At 38.5% G+C, this 14,899-nt stretch overlaps 2 protein-coding genes across 3 annotated transcripts in view; both read right to left on the bottom strand.

The window, feature by feature from the left end:
• LOC125147889 (zinc finger protein 883-like) overlaps positions 1-14,899 on the bottom strand; it is a 49,183-nt gene that overhangs the window by 5,142 nt on the left and 29,142 nt on the right. The gene's annotated exons all lie outside the window — the stretch shown is intronic.
• LOC125147891 (cytochrome P450 2E1-like) overlaps positions 1-14,899 on the bottom strand; it is a 56,141-nt gene that overhangs the window by 18,731 nt on the left and 22,511 nt on the right. The gene's annotated exons all lie outside the window — the stretch shown is intronic.

Genomic DNA, 14,899 nt, shown 5'->3' with positions numbered 1-14,899 from the left:
TGGGTGATGATCAGGGAGGAGGGCACTTGTTGGGATGAGCACTGGGTGTTGTATGGAAGCCAATTTGACAATAAATTATATTAAACAAACAAACAAATAAATACATACATACATACATAAAATGTTTTCAAAGTATCAACTTTTGGTTTAAAATTCTTTCTCTATTGTTTTTCTTTGTTTTATGGATTTTTGCTCTATTCTTTATTATATTTTCCTTCTGCTTGCTTTGGACTTAATTTGCTGTTGTTTTTCCATTTTATTAAGGTGGAAGTTGGGTTGTTGATTTGAGATCTTTATTCTCTTTTGATATAGGCACTTACAGGTCCAAACTTTCCTCTAAGAAGTGAGTAGCTGTATCTCACGTGTTTTCATTCTCATTTACTAGAAAGTATTTTGCAATTTGCTTTGTGATTTCTTCTTTGCCTCATTGGTGATTTAGAGGTGTAATGTTTAGGAGCCCCTGACTGTCTCAGTCAGTTGAGCACTGGACTCCTGATTTCAAATCACGTCATGCTCTCACAGTCATGAGATCAAGCCCCACTTTGGGCTCCAATATGGGGCTGGATCTCTCTGCCCCTCCCCCATTTGTATGCTCATGTCCATTCTCCCTCTCTCTCTCTCTCTCAAAATAAATAAACATATTTAAAAAAGAAGTGTATTGTTTAATTTCCACATACTTTTGACTTTCCAAAAGTTAATTTCATTCTATTGTGGTCAGAGAACATACTTTGTGATTTCAATCCTTTTACTTTTTTGGAGACCATATGTCACAACCTAACATATGGTCCAGCCTTGAGAGTGATCCATGTGTACTTGAGAAGAATGTGTACCCTGCTGCTGTTGGGTGAACTCTTATATAGCTGACTGATAGATTTAATGGGTTTCAGTGTTGTTCAAGTCTTTTATTTCCTTGTTGATATTCTGCCAAGTTATTCTATACACTAATGAAAGGGGAAGATTAAACACTCTACCTAGTATTGTTAAATTACTTCTTTTGCCCTCCAATTCTCTAAGTTTTTTATTAATCTAAATTTTGAGACTCTGTTGATAGGTACCTACATATTTATAATTGTTAGGTCTTTCTGATGGATTATTTTGCCATAACAAAATCCTTTTTGTGTCTATCACAAATTCTTGTTGTAAGGCCTATTTTGTTTGATATTACTATAGCCACTCCAACCCTTCTTGGTCACTATTTGCATGTCATCTTTTTCTTTCAAACTTTTTGGATCTTTGAATCTAAAGTATGTCTCATATAGGGGTGCCTGGGTGGCTCAGTCATTTAAGCATCCAACTCTTGTTTTTGGCTTAGGTCATGACCTCACGGTTTGTGAGTTTGAGCCCCTCATCCGGCTCTGTGCTGACAGTGCAGAGCTTGCTTGGTAATCTCTCTCTCCCTTTCACTCTGCCCCTCCCCTGTTCACACACACACACTCTCTCTCAAAATAAATAAACTTCAAAAAAATTCAATTTCTAAAAAAACATAAAATAAAATAAAGTAGGTGTCTTATAGATAAATGTAAGATGGCCATTTTGAAAAATCCATTATGACAATCTCTGCCTTTGATTGGAGTGTGTAGTTCATTTAAATTTAATATCATCACTGATATGGTAGGATTTACATGTGTTATTTTGTTATTAGTTTTCTGTGTGTCCTATGTCTTTTTTGGTTCTCTCTTTTCTATTATTTTCTGTGGGTGTGTTAAATCGATATTTACAAGTTTAATACTTTAATTTCATTTTTACTTATATAGTCATATAAATTATATTAAATTATAATATATTTATGTAATATAATATATTATTTTATAATTCTGTTAAGTGTAATATTATACTATGCTTTGGGTTATTTTCTTGGTTGCTCTAGAGTTTACAATGAACATCTTAACTTGAAACAATCTAGTTTGTATTTAATACAAACAATTTCAATCATATACTAATTCACCCAAATATAGCTTTTTCCTCTCCTCCTCTTATTTTTGTTTTTTGTTATACAAATGACACTTTTATACATTACAGCTTATCAACACCATTTTGTACTTATTGATTCATGCAGTTGTCTTTTAAATCAGGTAGAAGAGTTACAAGTGAAAATACATTTATGCTGCCTTTCCTGTTCATCTATGTGGTTACTTTTACTGTTGCTCTCTATTTTGTCACATGGAATGAATTACTGTCTAGTGTCCTTTCATTTTATCCTGAAGAGTGCCCATTAGTATTTCTTGCAAGACAGGCCTGGTAGTGATGAATTGTTTCAATTTTTTGTGTATCTGAGAATGTCTCAATCTCTCCTTTTTTGAAGAATTGCTTTTCTGTATATAGAACTCTTAATTGTCAGTATTTTTCTTTATGCATTTTGAATATACCATCTCACTGCCTTCTAGCCTCTATGGTGTCTGACGAGAAGTCAACTGTTATTTTTATTGAAGACTGTTCATATATAGGGACTCCCTTTTCTCTTGGTGCTTCAAGGTTTCCCCCTTTGTCTTTGTCTTCTAACAGTTTGAATATGAGTATCTGGGTGTGGTCCTCCTTAAGTTTATTTAAACTTGGAGTTTGTTAAGCTTCTTGAATATGTAGATGAATATTTTTCATGAAATTTGGGAGTTTTCAGCTACTTCTTCTTCCAATAGTTTTCTTGTTCCTTTATTTTTTCTCTACTTCTGGGATGTCCATCATGCATATATAGATATCTTGATGCTGTCCCATAGGTCTCTGACGTTATGTTTATTCTTGATTTTGACAAACTTTCCTTGTTCCTCAGTTTTTATAGAGAAGCAGATTTGGAGGTTCTTACTCTACCATTCCTATCCCCTTTGTCAGACTTACTTAGGAGTTTTCCAAGAAACTGCCAGGAAACCTGAAATTGTTTTATTACTCATTAGAACATGGGCACACCTATCTGCAAGAGAGATTTAAAAGTGAGTATTTACTTTTTCCAGACTTTATAAATAGATATGTGCAAAAAAGGAAGTAATTGGGAATAGATGTTAGATTATCAATTAATAGTATGTGCAACACGAGGGGGTTAAAACTTTTCTGTGTAGAAATCTGGAAGGCCAGAAAAGAGTGGCAGGAAGTATTCAATGTGCAGAACGGAAAAAACATGCAGCCAAGAATTATTCTCCCAGCAAGACTGTCATTCAGAATAGAAGAGATAAAGAGTTTCCCAGACAAATAAAATCTAAAAGAGTTTGTGACCGCTAAACCACCCTGCAAGAACTTTTAAGGGGGGACACTATGAGTGGAGGAAGAAAATACCAAAGCAACAAAGACTAGAAAGGATGAGAAAACATCACCGGAAACACTAACTCTATGGAGTACACAATGGCAATAAGTTCATACTTTTCAATAATCACTCTGAATGTCAATGAACTAAGTGCTCCGATGAAAAGACATAGGATATCATAACGAATTAAAAAAAAAAAAAACATCTATCTATATGCTGGCTACAAGAGACTCATTTTAGACCTAAACATGCTTGCAGATTGAAAGTGGGAGGATGGATCTATAACCAGCAAAGAAACTGAGTCAGTAATCAAAAATTTCCCAACAAATAAGAGTTCTGGGCCAGACTCCTTCCCATGGGAATTCTACCAGACATTCAAAGAAGAGTTAAGACCTATTATTCTCAAACTGTTCCAAAAAATAGAGATGGAAGGAAAACTTCCAAACTCATTCTATGAAGCCAGAATTACCTTGATTCCAAAACAAAACAAAGACCCCTCTAAAAAGGAGAATTACAGGCCAATATCTCTGAGGAACATGGATGCAAAAATTCTCAACAAGATACTAGCAAATCGGATCCAACAGTACGTTAAAAGAATTATTCACCATGATCAAGTGGGATTAATTCCTGGGCTGCAGGTGTAGTTCAATACCTCCAAATCGATCAACGTGATACATCACATTAATAAAAGAAATGATAAGAGCCATATGATCCTATCAATAGATGTAGAAAAAGCATTTGCAAAATAAAGCACATTTCTTGATAAACCCCCCCAAGAAAGTAGGGATAAAAGGAACATATGTCAACATCATGAAAGCCATATATTAAAGCCCCACAGCTAATATCAGCTTCAATGGGGGAAATACTGAGATATTTTCCCCCTAAGGTCAGGACCATGACAGGGATGTCCACTTTCACTACTGTTGTTCAACACAACAGGCCAGGAAATCCTGGCCTCAGCAATCAGAGAACAAAAAGAAATAAATAGCATGCAAACTGGCAAAAAATAAGTCAAACTTTCACTCTTTGCAGATGACATGATACTCTACATGGAAAACCCAAAAGACTCCACCAAAAAATTGCTAGAACTGATACGTGAGTTCATCAAAGTCGCAGAATATAAAATCAATGCACAGAAATCGGTTGCATTTCTATACACCAATAATGAAGCAGCCGAAAGAGAAACCAAGAGGTTGATCCCATTTACAGTTGTACAAAAAACCATCAGATACCTAGAAATAAACCAAACCAAAGAAGTCATAGATCTGTATGCTGAAAACTATAGAAAACTTATGAAAGAAATTGAAGAAGATGCAAAAAACTGGAAACACATTCCATGTTCATGGGTTGGAAGAACAAATACTATTAAAATGTCGATACTACCCAAGGCAATCTACACATTCAAAGCAATCCCTGTCTAAACAATACCAGCATTCTTCACAGAGCTAGAACAAACAATCCAAAAATTGGTATGGGACCAGAAAATATCCCAAGTAGCAAAAATAATTCTGAAAAAGAAAACCAAAGCTGGGGGCATCACAATTCCAGACTTCAAGATGTATTACAAACTCTAATCATCAAGACAGTATGGTACTGGCACAAAAACAGATACATGGATCAAGGAACAGAATAGAGAACCCAGAAATGGACACACAAATGTATGACCAACCAAACTTTGACAAATCAGGAAAGAGTATGCAATGGTTGGGGGGGAAGCAGTCTCTTCAGCAAATGGTGCTGGAAAACCTGGACACCAACATGCAGAAGAATGAAACTGGACCACTTGCTTACACCATACACAAAAATAAATTCAAAATGGATGAAAGACCAAAATGTGAGACAGGAAACCATCAAAATCCTAGAGGAGAACACAGGCAGCAACCTATTTGAACTTGTCCACAGCAACTTCCTACTAGATATGTCTCCAGAGGCAAGGGAAATAAAAGCAAGCATGAACTACTGGGACCTCACCAAGGTAAAATATTCTGCACAGCAAAGGAGACAATCAATAAAGCTAAAAGGCACCAACAGAATGGGAAAAGATACTTGGAAATGACACATCAGATAAAGGGCTAGTATCCAAAATCTATAAAGAACTTATCAAACTCAACATCCTCCCCCCAAAAAAAATCCAGTGAAGAAATAGGCAGAAGACATGAATAGACACTTTTCCAAGAAAGATATCCAGATGGCCAAGAGACACATGAAAAGATGCTTAACATCACTCATTATCAGAGAAATACAAATCACAACCACAATTAAATGCTACCTCATACGTGTCAGAATATCTAAAATTAACAATTCAGGAAATAACAGATTTGCAAGGACGCAGAGAAAGAGGAACCCTCTTGCACTGCTGGTGGGAATGCAAACTGATGCAGCTACTCTGGAAAACAGTATGGAGGTTCCCCCAAAAATGAAAAATAGAACTACCCTATGATCCAGAAATTGCACTACTAGGTATTTATCCAAAGGATACAAAACATCTGATTTGAAGGTATACATGCACCCCCAATGTTTTAGCAGTGCTACCAACTGGTAAATTCCCAAATTATGGAAAGAGCCTAAATGTCCATCAACTGATGAATGGATAAAGAAGTTGTGGCTTATATACACAATGGAATACTACATGGTAATGAGAAAGAATGAAATATGGCCTTTTGTAGAAACGTGGATGGAACTGGAGAGTTATGCTAAGTGAAATAAGTCTTATTTTTGAATTGTGTAATTTAAAACCTCTCTTAAAAAAAGTCTCTGTGACCTTGTCATTACTAAGCAAAGGATGTTAATTTCTCCTACTATAATCATGTTTCATTAAATTTTCCTTTATTTAAAAAAGTTTACTTTGACATATTTGTTTTGTTTTGTTTGTTTGTTTGTTTTTGTAACGTTCATTCATCTTTGAGAGACAGAGAGAGACAGAGCATGAGCGGGGAAGGGGCAGAGAGAGGGAGGCACAGAATCTGAATCAGGCTCCAGGCTCTGAGCTGTCAGCACAGAGCCTGACACAGGGCCTGAACTCACAAACTGCGAGATCATAACCTGAACCAAAGTCGGACACTCAACCGACTGAGCCACCCAGGTGCCCCTACTTTGACATATTTAATGCACATTAAGACTTGACAATTTATCTTCTAACAAATTGTGCCTCTTAGCAGCACAAACACTTTTTTGTCCCTTTGGTAACAACTGCATCCTGGGTTTTCTTCTGCGCATTCCAGCATTTGAAGTATCTCTGTGTCATTTTGTTCTTGATGAAAGCCTGGGATATATTCTACATCTTGACACAATCTAAAAGGCTTTTTGTCCTTTTAACAGGAGAACTGACATCGTGTTTATCATGATTGCTGGTAAATGTGGCATCATGAGGTATTGGCCCTTTCCCTACTGTTTGCTGGGTTGGTCACATTTAGCTTGATCCTGATCTTCCCTGACACTTTGGCATGTCCATGTCATGTTGTTGTTGTTCTCGTGGTCACCCTTAAGTCCGAAAGTACATTTGGATGTATAGTTACTGATAAACTTCAAAAATCAATATCTTTTCTTCTGATCCGAAAGAGACCTTTAGCATACTTCCACCTCCATGCAATACACCACCACCCCAACTCTCAGGAATTTTAGTTTCAGAATATTAGTTTTAAATTTGTTCAAATACATTTTCTTCTATTTTATAAGTTAAATTTTAGCAATTGCATTAATATTTATAGCCACCTTATCAAGTGATTATTTGCCCTCAAATATGTGCTTCACTAGTCTGTTCACCTGTTACTTCAACGTCATATCTTCCATCTTGGATCCCTTCTCCTGGACATGCAAAAATCTCCTACACTCAGCCAGATTTAATGCAGAGAGGATGGACTACATGAGGGGACACTTTGACTATCCACTGAGCCCTCCTTCTCAAGATGTCTGTCAGGCCATTGCTCCTTGACTGCCTTCCATTGAGTCATTCTCTTTAGTAGCAGATCATGGGGAAAAAACACTTTCTGTCAGGCTGACTCGGTGTCCTGATTTTTTTCTTCCTTCACACTCACAGGAAAGAAGTAAACCATCTCAGAAGTTCTTTAGGGCAACTCAGTGGCCATAAATCCTTAGACCATAGAGGGAAAGGGAGAATACCACTTCTCTGGGCAGCATAAAGGCAGTGGATATGCAGGAAGGGAATGGAGTAGGAATGAAGTTGAAAATGTTCTCAGAAGTGTTGATTTAAAAAATCTCTCCTGAAGGGGCACCTGGCTGACTCTGTCAGTGGAGCATGTGACTTTTGATCTTAGGGTTGTAAGTTCGAGGCCAACATTGGGCGGAGAGATTACTTAAAAAAAATTTTTAATCTTAAAAAAATAAAAGAAATCTCTACTGGAAATTTCCTCTTATTTTTGTAGGGTAAAAGGGTTGAGAACACCAAAATAAAAATTAGGGCAGCTAAGTATGTAATGTCTAATGAACTCTTGATTAGAAATAATGACCTTCACAAAAGCCAAATCTTCTCCAAGTACACAAAAGCAGAGAACACACAACATCACAGGTCAAGTGTGTGATTCAAAGCCATTATTATTTCCATGTTGATTTTCTGCTTAGAAGATCCGTCCTCTTAAAGCAATGGTTCCCTACTTTTGTTACATTATTATCAATGAGTTTATTTATGTTTGTGAATAATTGGTTTATATATTTAAGTGCTTTCAAGTTTGGGATATAAATATTTACAATTTTCTTAGATCTTGATGGAGTGACCCCTTTATTATGATATAGTAGACTTCTTATCCCTTGGTACAGTTGTTGGTTTAAAGTCTAGTTTGTCTGGATGTGTGGCCCGGGAAGATGGCAGCATAGGAGGATGCTGGGCTCACCGTGTCCTGCTGATCACTTCGATTCCACCCACATCTTCCTAATTTACCCAGAAAACCACCAGAAGACTAGCATAATGGACTCTCCAGAGACAAGTGTAGATGACAGGCCCATGGAAGAGGGTAGGAAGGGCGGAGAGGCGATGTGCGCTACATGGACTGGCAGGAGGGAGCCAGGGCGGTGGAGGGGCAGCCAGCCCACCCGGCAAAGCAGAGCCCCCAAGTCTGGCTTGCAAAAGTGGAGGGGCTAGATGGAGTGTGTTCTGACAGCCAGCGAGACTTAACATCTGGAATGTTATAAGTCAACAGCTCTGCTCAGAGAGCAGGAGGGCTAAAGGACAATGGGAGGGAGAGTTGTTGAGCCCCGGAGGACAGACCTCAGCTTGGTGGGGAACAAAGGCGCTGAGAAGCGCCATCTCCCTCGCCCATCCCCCAGCCAAAATCCCAAAGGGAACCAGTTGCATCAGGAACTTACTTGCACCGGGCAAACACCCAATGCTGTGCTTGCTTCTGTGGATCCATCCCTCCAATGGGTCTGCCTCCCTCCTGGTGCTGCAGGGCCCCTCCCAAAGCAGACCACCGAAGGCAAAGTGAGTTGAGTCTGCCCCTCCTTCTCCTGTGCACCTTGCGGATCCATCCCGGCTAATACGCCAGATCCCATCAAAGCAGCACCATATGCCTGGCAGTGTGCAAATAGCCCAGACAGAGGCCACCCCACTCCACAGTGAGTCCTTCCCTGGGAGAGGGGAAGATAAGGTACCCACCAATCTGACTGTGGCCCCAGCAGTGGGCTGGGAGCAGATGTAATGTCTGACTGCAGCCACGCCCACCAACGCAAGTTACTCCAGACAGCACAGGGGAAGAGCCCTGCAGGTCCCCACCACTCCAGGGACTATCCAAAATGACGAAACAGAAGAATTCTCCTCAAAAGAAACTCCAGGAAGTAGCGACAGCTAATAAACTGATCAAAAACGATTTAAGCAATATAGCAGAAAATGAATTTAAAATAATAGCCATAAAATTAATCACTGGGCTTGAAAAAAGTATAGAGGACAGCAGATAATCTATTACTACAGAGATCAAGGGACTAAGAAACAGTCAGGAGGAGCTAAAAACATGCTATAAATGAGCTGCAAAATAAAATGGAGGCGATCACAGCTCGGATTGAAGAGGCAGAGGAGAGAATAGGTGAATTAGAAGATAAAATTATGGAAAAAGAAGCTGAGAAAAAGAGAGACAAAAAAATCCAGGAGTATGAGCAGAGACTTAGAGAACTAAGTGACATAATTAAAGTAAATAATATACGCATAATTGGGATTCCAGAGGAGGAAGAGAGAGGGAAAGGTGCTGAAGGTGTACTTGAAGAAATCATAGCTGAGAACTTCCCTGAACTGGGGAAGGAAAAAGGCATTGAAATCCAAGAGGCACAGAGAACTCCCTTCAGACTTAACTTGAATCGATCTTCCGCACGACATATCATAGTCAAACTGGCAAAATACAAGGATAAAGAGAGAATCCTGAAAGCAGCTAGGAATAAACATGCTCTAACATATAAAGGGAGACTGATAAGACTAGTGACGGATCTGTCTACTGAAACGTTGCAGGCCAGAAAGGAATGGCAGGAAATCTTCAATGTGATGAACAGAAAAAAAATGCAGCCAAGAATCCTTTATCCAGCAAGTCTGTCATTTAAAATAGAAGGAGAGATAAAGGTCTTCCCAAACAAACAAAAACTGAAGGAATTCATCACCACTAAACGAGCCGTACAAGAGATCCTAACGGGGATCCTGTGAGACAAAGTACAAGAGACATCGCTGCAAGCATGAAACCTACAGACATCACAATGACTCTAAATCCGTATGTTTCTATAATAACACTGAATGGAAATGGACTAAATGCTCCAACCAAAAGACATAGGGTATCAGAATGGATAAAGAAACAAGACCCATCTATTTGCTGTCTACAAGAGACTCATTTTAGACCTGAGGATACCTTCAGATTGAAAGTGATGGGATGGAGAACTATCATGCTACTGGAAGTCAAAAGAAAGCTGGAGTAGCCATACTTATATCAGACAAACTAGACTTTAAATTAAATCTATAAAGAGCTCACCAAACTCCACACCCGAAAAAAATAATCCAGTGAAGAAATGGGCAGAAAACATGAATAGACACTTCTCTAAAAAACACATCCAGATGGCCAACAGGCACATGAACAGATGCTCAATGTCGCTCCTCATCAGGGAAATACAAATCAAAACCACACTCAGATATCACCTCACACCAGTCAGAGTGGCTAAAATGAACAAAACAGGAGACTATAGATGCTGGAGAGGATGTGGAGAAATGGGAACCCTCTTGCACTGTTGGTGGGAATGCAAATTGGTGCAGCCGCTCTGGAAAGCAGTGTGGAGGTTCCTCAGAAAATTAAAAATAGACCTACCCTATGACCCAGCAGTAGCACTGCTAGCAATTTACCCAAGGGATACAGGAGTACTGATGCATAGGGGCACTTATACCCCAATTTTTATACCAGCACTTTCAACAATAGCCAAATTATGGAAAGAGCCTAAATGTCCATCAACTGATGGATGAATAAAGAAATTGTGGTCTATATACAAAATGGAATACCACATGGCAATGAGAAAGAATGAAATATGGCCTTCTGTAGCAACGTGGATGGAACTGGAGAGTGTTATGCTAAGTGAAATAAGTCATACAGAGAAGGAAAGATTCCATATGTTTTCAATCCTATGTGAATCCTGAGAAACTTAACAGAAGATCATGGGGGTGGGGAAGGGAAAAAAATGGCTAAAGAGGGAAGGAGCCAAAACATAAGAGACTCCTAAAAACTGAGAACAAACTGAGAGTTTATTGGGGGGTGGGAGGGAAGGCTGGGTGGGTGATGGGTATTGAGGAGGGCACCTGTTGGGATGAGCACTGTGTGTTGCATGGAAACCAATTTGACAATAAATTTCATAACACAAAAAAATAAAAAATAAAATAAAAAATAATACTAGTTGTCTGATTTTAAGCATAGCTATTCTAACCAAAACTCCTACCCTAACCCTAACCCTAACCCTAACCCACACAATCATCCAACTGCTGTAATGAAACACTATTCCTGAACTACACTATAACATGAGTCCTCAACACAACCCTAGGTGGAAATCACTACAATGCTGGAGATTCAGTCACTGCCACTGCCTTATCCCAAAGCTTACACTACACCTAACCCTAACCCTAACCCAAACCCTAACACTAACACTTACCCTAACCAAAGACCGAGCTGTAGCCCTAGCCCTGACCCTAACTCCAAGCCCCTACCCTCAAACTCTAAACCTAAGTCTAACCTAAATCTACCCCCTCACTGCTAACCCTAATCCTAACTGTAACCCCTAAGACTTAACCCTAACCTAACCAAAACCTAACCTTGTCCAGAGAAGGAGAAAGGAGAATATAAAGTCAATGTGTAATAGATGCAGATTTACACTCAAAATTACAATTTCTGCAGGCATATTGTGTTGAGATTTCTACAGTAATCTGAATATCCTTAATGCTGGACAACTGTATACTTAAAATCTTTTAAGTGATTGATACTACTTTTCCTTTTTATTAATCTCTTTTTTTTATTTTTAGTTGGCCAACATACAGTGCAATATTAGTTTCAGGAGTGGAATTCCGTGATTCATCACTTCCTTACAACATCCTGTGGTCCTCACAAATGCCCTGCTTAATACCCATCACCCTTCCAGTCCTTCTCACACCCACCTCCCTCTATCAATCCTCAGTTTCTTCTCCATAGCCAAGAGTCTCCTGTGGTTTGTTTCCCTCTATCCTCTTGTTCCCCCTGCCATATATTCATCTGTTTTATTTCCTAAACTCTACATATGAGTGAAATCATATGGTATTTGTCTTTCTCTGACTGACTTATCTCGCTTCGCACAATACACTGTATCTCCATCCACGATTGCAAATGGCAAGGTTTCATTCTTTTTGATCATTGAGTAATATCCCATTGTACATATACACATCTTCTTTATCCATTCACCAGTCAATGACATTTGGGTTTTTTATGTAGTTTGGTTATTGGTTATAATGCTGCTATAAACATGAGGGTGCATGTACCCCTTCGAATCTGAATTTTTGTATCCTTTGGGTAAATACCTAGAAGAGCAATTGCTGGGACATAAGGAAGTTCTATTATTTTTAACTATTGGATGAACCTCCATACTGTTCCTCAGAATGGCTGCACCAGTTTGCATTCCCACCAACAGTTCCTCTTTGGGGGAAAGAGGGATCCCCTTTCTCTACATCCTTGCCAACACCTGTTGTTTCCTGTGTTGTTAATTTTAGCCATTCTGACAGGTGTGAGGTGCTATCTCATGGTGGTTGTGATTTGTCCTTCTTTGATGATGAGTGATGTTGAGCATCTTTTCATGTGTCTGTTAGCCATTGGGTGTCTTCTTTGGAAAAGTGACTATTCCTGTCTTTTGCCCATTTCTTCACCGGATTATTTGTTTTTTGGTGTTGTGTTTGCAAGTTCTCTATAGATTTTGGATGCTAATATCAGATATGTCTTTTCCAAATATATTTTCCCATTCCCTAGGCTACTTTTTAGTTTTGTTGATTGTTTCCTTCACTCAGCGGGAGCTTCTTATCTTGATGAAGTCCCAATAGTTCATGTTTGCTTTTCTTTCCCTTGCCTTTAGCAACGTGTCTAGTAAGAAGTTGCTGAGGCTGAGGTCAAAGAGGTTGCATCCTGTGTTCTCCTCTGGGATTTTGATGCTTTTCGGTCTCACGTTCAGTTCTTTCATCCACTTTGAACTTATTTTTGTGCATGGTGTAATAAAGCGATCCAGGTTCATTCTTCTGCGCATTGCTGTCCAGTTTTCCTAACACCACTTGTTGAAGAGATTGTCGTCTGTCCATTGGATATCCTTTCCTGCTCTGACCAAGATTAGTTGACCATAGAGTTGTGCGTTCATTTCTGTTTTCTATACTATTCCATTGATCCATGTGTCTGTTTTTTGTTCCAGCACCCTACTGTCTTGATGTCTACCGCTTTGCAAAATAGCTTGAAATCTGGAATTGAGATGCCTCCAGTTCTGTTTTTCTTTCTCAGGATTACTTTGGCTATTCAGGGTATTCTGTAGCTCCAGACAAATTTTAGGAAGCTTTGTTCCAGCTCTGCAAAAAATGCTGGTGGTATTTTGATAGGGATTATATTAAATGTGTAGTTTGCTTTGGGTAGTATAGACATTTTAACAATATTTTTTCATCCAATCCATGAGCATGGGATGCTTTTCCATTTCTTTGTGTCCTCTTCAATTTCTTTCATAAATGTTCTATCGTTTTCAGGTACACATCTTTTACTTCCTTGGTTAGGTTTATTCCTTATTATCTTACAGTTTTTGGTGCAATTGTAAATGAAATCAATTCCTTGACTTCTCTTTCTCCTGCTTCGCTATTGGTGCAGAGAAATGCAACAGATTTCTGCATGTCCATTTTATATCCTAATACTTTGTGGAATTCATGTATTAGTTCTAGCAATTTTTTTTTGTGGTCTTTCAGGTTTTATACATAGAGTATCACGCCCTCTGCAAATAGTGGAAGTTTGACCTCTTCCTTGCAAACATGGACGCCTTTTATTTTTGCTGTTGTTGTTGTCTCATTAGTGAGGCCAACTCCCAGTACCGTGCTAAATAGTAATGGTGAGAGGGAACATCCTTTTCTTGTTCCTGACCATAATGGAAAGGCTCTCATTTTTCCCCATTGGAAATGGTATCAGCTGTGGGTCTTTCATATATGGCCTTTATGATGTTCAGGTATGTTCCATCTATCCCTACTTTGTTGAGGGTTTTTTATCAAGAAACAATGCTGTATTTTGTCAGATGCTTTTTCTGCATCTACTGACAGGATCATATGGTGCTCATCTTTTCTCTTATTGTGGTGGATAATGTTGATTAAGTTGCTACTATTGAATCAGCCCTGCATCCCAGGAATAAATCCTACTTGATTATGGTGAATAATTGTTTTAATGTACTGTTGAATTCAATCTGATAGTATCTTGTTGAGAATTTTTGCATCCATGTTCATCAGGGAAACTGGCCTGCAATTCTCCTCAAGGTAATGCTAGCTTCATAGAATGAGTTTGGAAGTTTTCCTCCCATTTCTATCTTTTGGAACAGTTTGAGAAGAATAGATACTAACTCTTCTTTAAATGTCTGGTAGAATTCCCCCTGGGAATCCATCTGGCTCTGGACTCATCCGTTTGTTGAGAGATTTTTGATTACTGATCAATTTCTTTGTTGATTATGGGTCTTTTTGCTATTTCTTCCTGTATCATTTTGGTTAGTGTATGTGTTTCTAGGAATTGGTCCACTTCTTCCAGATGGCACAGTTTGTTACCATATAATTTTCATAGTATTCTCTTATAATTGTTTGCATTTCTGTGGTCTTGGTTGTGATCTCTCCTCTTTTATACATGATTTTATCTATTTGGGTCCTTGGTTGTGGTCTCTTTTCTTTCATTCATTTTTTTCAAATCTATGTGGGTCCCCTCTCTCTTCTTTATGATAAGTCTGCATAGGAGCTTAACAATTTTGTTAATTATTTCAAAGAATCAGCTCTTAGTTTCACAGATCCATTTTACAGCTCTTAGTTTCACAGGTCCATTTTGTCTGTGTGTGTGTGTGTGTGTGTGTTTATTTCTATATCATTTATTCCAGCTCTAATCTTTGTTCCAGCTCCCTTCTTCTGCGGACTTTAGGCTTTATTTGTTTTGTTGTTGTTGTTGTTGTTGTTGTTGTTATGCTTTATTTCTT

Source organism: Prionailurus viverrinus, chromosome D2 (genome assembly GCF_022837055.1).
Source record: "Prionailurus viverrinus isolate Anna chromosome D2, UM_Priviv_1.0, whole genome shotgun sequence".
In the NCBI taxonomy this organism is placed as follows: domain Eukaryota; kingdom Metazoa; phylum Chordata; class Mammalia; order Carnivora; family Felidae; genus Prionailurus; species Prionailurus viverrinus.
The sequence above is the reverse complement of the archived record's forward strand: the minus strand, read 5'-3'. Positions and strand labels throughout refer to the sequence as shown.